Raw genomic sequence first — 6,325 nt, forward strand, 5'->3', positions numbered from 1 at the left:
GGGAAAGAGATTGCAGATAGGACCATTACCCCACTGATGGTGCTTTGTCCTCTCTTTGTCTCTGTCTCTCTCTGATGAGCACACATGCCCTCTAGCACAAATAATAATAATAATAATAAGGTAAAATAACTCATTACACAGTTTTCTGCTAAATCTGGGACCCATTTTAACAATCACTAACATTTATTGAGTGTGGGCCAGGCACTGGGCTCTGTGTTAAGTGAATTATCTCAATTAATTCTTACAATACCTTCAAAAAGACACTGCTATCATTATGGTAGTCCCATTTCACAGATGAAAAAGTAGCGTTTAGAAAGATCATGTGACTTTCTAGATATAGCAGGTGGTAGTGACAACATAGGGCCCCCCAACAAGCTGATTCAGCAGTTTCTGTTCATATGCCAGAATCTCACATAGCCCAGAAGTATTAGAGGAAGTCTGCCCAATTCTTTGACCCAGTGGAGTATGCACACGAATTCATTCTCTCTGAAAGGATTAGCATAAACCAACCAGATGGGATTCCTAGCCTCACAACATTTACAGTCTCATGGAGAATGGGAAAGGGGACCCCATCCTTGATGGCTAGAAAAGGCCACCGTGCATTCTAGCCTGGAATCCCTTGATCCCACCTAGAGAACAGGTGTGTACCTTGTAGAATGGCTTAGCTAGAAGATGAGTAAAACTTCCTCTGGCTCCAAATTTTACAAACCTGTAACATGATCATGTTTCCCTACAGCGAGAGAGAACTCCACAGAGAAAATGGAGCTTTAGCTTGGTCTGAAAGGAAAAAGAGTCCTTGGTTAGTCAAGAAGAGGCAATAGGGCTGGGAGAACTGCCTGGACGAAAGTGCTGAGGTGGGAACTCCCCGGTCAGTCAGCAGACTGTAAATAGAATGCTATTCTGAAGTGCAGAGTTGGTAGAAAATAGGCTAAGATAAGGTGGGGACCAGATGCATGAGGGCTTGGAATTCCAAGCTCATGAGATGGAGCCTCATTTTGTCCTTTGGGGACTACAGAATTTTAAATAAGAAAGAGAATTAATTAACACACAAGGTTAAATGGAGTGGGAGAGACTAGGAGCTATTAAGATTCTGGGACCAGCAGATGGCGTCATGGTTACGTCGCTGGACTCCCACGTAGTCAACTGCAGTTTCGTGTCCTAGACCCAGTGGCTTAAAACTCACACCAGGCATGTGCTTGCATGCCCAAAATCCTGAGAGGTGACTGGAGGAGAAGTGATTGTGGTTCAGCCACCCCCCACCTCCCCAGCGGGTGATTTCTCACTTTCTGTCTCTCTGACTCTTTCTGTCTCTCTGGCAAGCACACGTGCCCAATAGCAAAAATCTCTCCAAAACAACAAAAAAGATTCTACTACAAGGGCCCAGCAGGTGGTGTGGTGGTTAAAGCAGCTGGATTTCATATGGCCAACTATGTAGTTCAAGTCCTGGACCCAACCGAGCAGCTTGAGAAACACACAAGTGGGGCCAGCAAGTAGCATAGTGGTTAAGGTGCTAGACTCCATCATGGCGGACCACTTGAAACTCACTGAGCACATGTACAAAAAGATTCTACTACAAGGGCCCAGCAGGTGGTGTGGTGGTTAAAGCAGCTGGATTTCATATGGCCAACTATGTAGTTCAAGTCCTGGACCCAACCGAGCAGCTTGAGAAACACACAAGTGGGGCCAGCAAGTAGCATAGTGGTTAAGGTGCTAGACTCCATCATGGCGGACCACTTGAAACTCACTGAGCACATGTACATGAATGTCCAAAATCCTGAAAGGAGAATGGAGAAAAGATTGCAGTGTGGCCATCCTCCCAGGGGATGATGTCTCACTTTCTGTCTCTCTGTCTCTGTCTCTCTCTCTGTCTCTCCAGCATGTACATGCTCCCTATAGCAAAAAAATCTCTCAAAAAATAAAGAAGGCAATAATAATAATAATAAATAAATAAAATACATGTTTGAGCATGCTCAAAATTCCGAGAGGAGAATGAGGAGAAGAAAATGGGGTGTGGTCATCCTCCCTTTGGGGGGGTGCTTTCTCACTTTCCTCTCTCTCTTTCTCTCTCAGTCTCCAAAGAGGGCATGCACACTGTAACAACATTTTTTTAAAAAATAATTCGACCTAAGACGTTTCTAGCAGCTGCATGCAGTGGGTAAAGAAGGAAACAGAGCCAATAAGTGAAATGGAAGATCCAACTGTAAGCACCAGGATAAGATCAGGAGGCTGGGGGGCTAACTCAGGTATCCTCAGGCCCAATGCTACTGATGTTTGGGGCCAAACAGCTCTCTGCTGTGGGCCGTCCTGTGCATTGTAGGACATTTGGCAGTCTCCCTAAATACCAGTAGCAAGCCCCCACCCCAAGAGACAACCGGAAATGTCTCCAGACATTGCCAAATGTCCTCTGGGAGCAAAATTGCCTCTGGTCGAGAACCACCGGTTTATGAAAATCCAATGATTAGTTCCAGAAGCCTGACAACAAGCGGAAAAGTCAAAATGGAAAATGAAACTGAGTCTGTGGGCATTGGTGCTTGGAGGCCACTCCAAAATACTTCAAGAGAGCTTTTTCCATAACAAACTCCATTTCAAAGGAGTCACAGAGAAAATAGACCTTCTAAAAAAAGAAAGCAACCGAAGGTAAGCTACTTTCAGACCCTCCACCTTTGAATCAGAAGGCAGAGCAATGGTTTGGGATCCCTGCAGGTTCATTATTGGAAGGGGCTCTTGTCCCACAGGCCTCCAAGTGAAGGCTGAAGATTACAAAGCAAGTTTCCTTAGTCACCTCTACCTCCAACCCAGCAAGGGTCCATCCTGGAGACAGATGTTGCCCAAAAGGACCACAGCAAAGACAGGCCAGTGAGTCAAAGTGTGGAAACTTTGGAGACTGGCTCTTGAGTTTGGCACTTACGGAACAATAAACCAAGCCTTTGAAGAGGCTAAACAAAGGAGCCATTTGTCTACTGCAGTAGCTCCAAAGTAAGGCGGGATTATGGCGAAGGACTAAGAAAGAAAAGGAGAATGCTGAACTGGAGGTGCGACAAGGGTTTACTGGGGCCAGCCTGAGACTCTGCCAGGATCTGAGGTCTAGAAGCCAATGGGTAAGAAAACAACTGAATGTGCTCAGTGTGACACAGGAAACACGGGCTCTCAGGTTTTATGTTTAAAACATAGACTAAGTTTTTATCCTTCTCAGCTCCTTTAATTTATGCAGTATGCTAGAAACAAGGAAGGGAGGGGATAACATTAATCAGAAAACATGCTTTTTTTTTTTTTTTGGAGAGATTTTCACTGTAGGGCGCGTGCGCTCGCCAGACAGAGAGAGACATAGAGACAGAAAGCGAGAAATCACCCCCCAGGGGGGATGGTCACGCCGCAATCCCTTCTCCTCCATTCTCCTCTCGGGATCTTGGGCACGCACGCACACGCGCCCAGCGTGAGTTTTAAGCCACCGGGTCCGGGACACGAACCACGGTCGACTACGTGGGAGTCCAGCGACATAGCCATTACGCTAACTGCTGGTTCCCAAAACATGCATTTTTTAAGATGCACAAAGATCTCCTTCACTTCCCTTTTGGTGATCATTCCTAGTAATGAGTGATGTCGAATTTTATCCTTGTGTCTGCCAAAGAGCTTTCTTGTGTCCTCTTATTGGGACACATGGCTGGCACTAAAATGCTCACGGGACTTTCTCTTCCTTTAGCATTCCCTAGCTAGCTTGGTTTTTAATTTACTGGCCCTTCTTGCCAAATGATCTTCCTGCTGGAGATGTGTATTTATCATTCTCTTCCTTCGCCTCACTCTTTGGCGGGCCTCGTGTGACTTGAAGGGATTTTGAAATAATAGCCCAGCCATCCTGAAGGGCTTTGCGCCTCAACCCCGAGATGGAGCTAGCTTTTTGATCACCCAGATCCCCTTTCTTTCCACATTAGTAACTGCTCTTATCTGCGGGACATCAACCCCATAGGAACCTTTCCGAAGGGTGAGGGAAGAGATACTCAAGGAAGATGAGGGGCGGGGACTGGTGCTATTTATACAAGTCACGCACTCCAAGTCTCTTGTGCCTCTGGAAAGTGGAGAGAAAGTGTGATCGGATTGCTTGTTCTTTCTGTGTCCTTTTTCTTGGCTTCCTAAGTGTGAAAGGGGCACGACTACTATCGCAAGAATATGCAGAAACGAATTAATGATTCTCATAGTACCATCCCTTGGGAAAGAATCCCCACCCCTGCCCTGGGAGGAATCCTATCGAACAATTAACCTGGACTTCAAACCTTGTGGAAGATGGCAAAGCACCCCTCAGGAGATCTGCTACTTCTTTGAAGCCCAGTTCACTCCCAGCAATATCCCCCAGAGAAAGGGCTGGGGCCAACAGGTGTCATGGTGGCTAGGGCACTAGATTTCCACATGGCTGACCACAATTCCAGTCTCAGACCTGGTGGTTTGAAAATCATGTGGGGCACATGTGCATGTTTGCCCAAGATCCCAAAAGGAGGATGGAAGAGAAGGGATGATCACGTGGCTTTTCCCCCACACACACACTTGTCTCTCCTTAGCAAGTACATGTTCCCTACAGCAAAAAAAAAAAAGGGAGAGAGAGAGAGGGCCACGGCATAGGGTCCCTAGAAGGACAAACCAAGGGTGGATGGTCAGAAGACATCTTCCAGTGTCTTCCAGCAGAAAACTGGGGAGCAGGAAGACCAATGGTGAACCTAAAAATGTCTCTGTAAAGGGCTCAGATGGTGGCACAGTGGGAAAGCACAGTGTTTTGCACGGCTGACCCCCATGGGGAAGGTTGTCAGTTCATATTCAGAGATCTCCGTGACTCCATTAGGCACGTGCGTGCCCCTAAGTCGTGTTGGCCCAAGCTGGGGTGAATCACAGCATGAAGATCCTGTCAAAGGTTCTCTCTTTCTCTCTCTCTCTCTCTCTCTTTCTCATTCTCTCCAAATAAGTAAACACACTTTTTAAAAACTCTGTTTAAGAGTTTAACTCCAACAGCTGATTTTAGATGATCAGAATTGGAAATTTGTCATTTTCTTATCTCTTTTTCTGCTTTACAACTTCTTTTTACAATGAACATTTTGATATTATTCGTTGTAAACCCCTCAACCCTTGCTCAACCCAGCTAATGTTTATCTTAGGCGAAATGTGTCTTTAAAATTGCTCAAAGAAAGATAATTATGTCCCTTGACTTTCCTGAGATCTGACTGTGTCCTCATGTGTAAAATAGGGACGGCCCCAAGGCACAAAACAGCTCTAAGCTGCAACACCCCAGGTGATGTCACCAGCTAAGAGAGAGTGAGGTTGAGTCCTGAACCCACAGGCATCGTTTCTGCCCCAGCGTTCACACGCCCAACCCTGGCCTCGCAAGATTTGGGAGTCAGGTCATAAGATGTGACATATCTGTATCTTTAGTAGCTTTTAAAAACTACCCTCTAGAGATCAGGCTAGATCTACCCTTGCTTTTACTGTTGTTATTTATTTGTTGTTGGTTTGAGGGTTGTAAGGTGCCCCTATGGAGAACACTTATTACTCCAGCAGAGTAATTTGTCCTCCAGACCAACCAGTAATGTAATAGTTAAGTAGATCTCACATGGCCAATGGAGCAGTCCATGTCCTGAACCAGGCAGCTTAAGAAATACACCAGAGACCAGCAGATGGTGTAATGATTACGTGGTTGGACTCCCACGTAGTCAACCATAGTTCAAGTCCCAGACCTGGCAGCTTAAAACTCATACCAGACTCATGTGCGTGTGTGCCCCAAATCCAGACAGAAGAATGGAGAAGGGGGCCATTGCCTTGGGGGGGGGGAGGTGACTTCTCATTTTCTGTCTCTCTGTCTCTGCCTCTCCAAAGAGTGCACATGACCTATAGCAAAAATCTCTCAAAAAAAAAAAAGAAAAGAAGAAGAAGGAGGAGGAGGAGGAAGAAATACACTGGGCATGTGTGTGTGCATGCCCCCAAATCCAGAGACGGGAATGGAAAAGAAGGGGTCGTGGCATGGCCATCCCCGTAGGGAGTGGGGGTTGCTTTCTCTCTCAGTCTCTCTGTCTGCCTCTCTCCAGCAAGTGCACCATCCTATGCAAACTAAAAAACAAAACCAAAAAAGTACTAGTTTCCGGGAAATCACCCTAACAGGCCTCTTCCGGGAAAGACCCTCCAATGCGAAAACTCTTGAGGGCATCTCAAGGAGTTCAGACACTAGCATCTTTCCTACAATAAGAACCTACTAGAAACACATACCCACTTCACACGCACGCGGTGTGCATTCCCTCGGCATTACTTTGACCTTTATTGCACACTCACTTTGAAATTAAAACTTCTGAGG

Source organism: Tupaia chinensis, unplaced genomic scaffold (genome assembly GCF_000334495.1).
Source record: "Tupaia chinensis unplaced genomic scaffold, TupChi_1.0 Scaffold000513_1, whole genome shotgun sequence".
Classification (NCBI taxonomy): domain Eukaryota; kingdom Metazoa; phylum Chordata; class Mammalia; order Scandentia; family Tupaiidae; genus Tupaia; species Tupaia belangeri.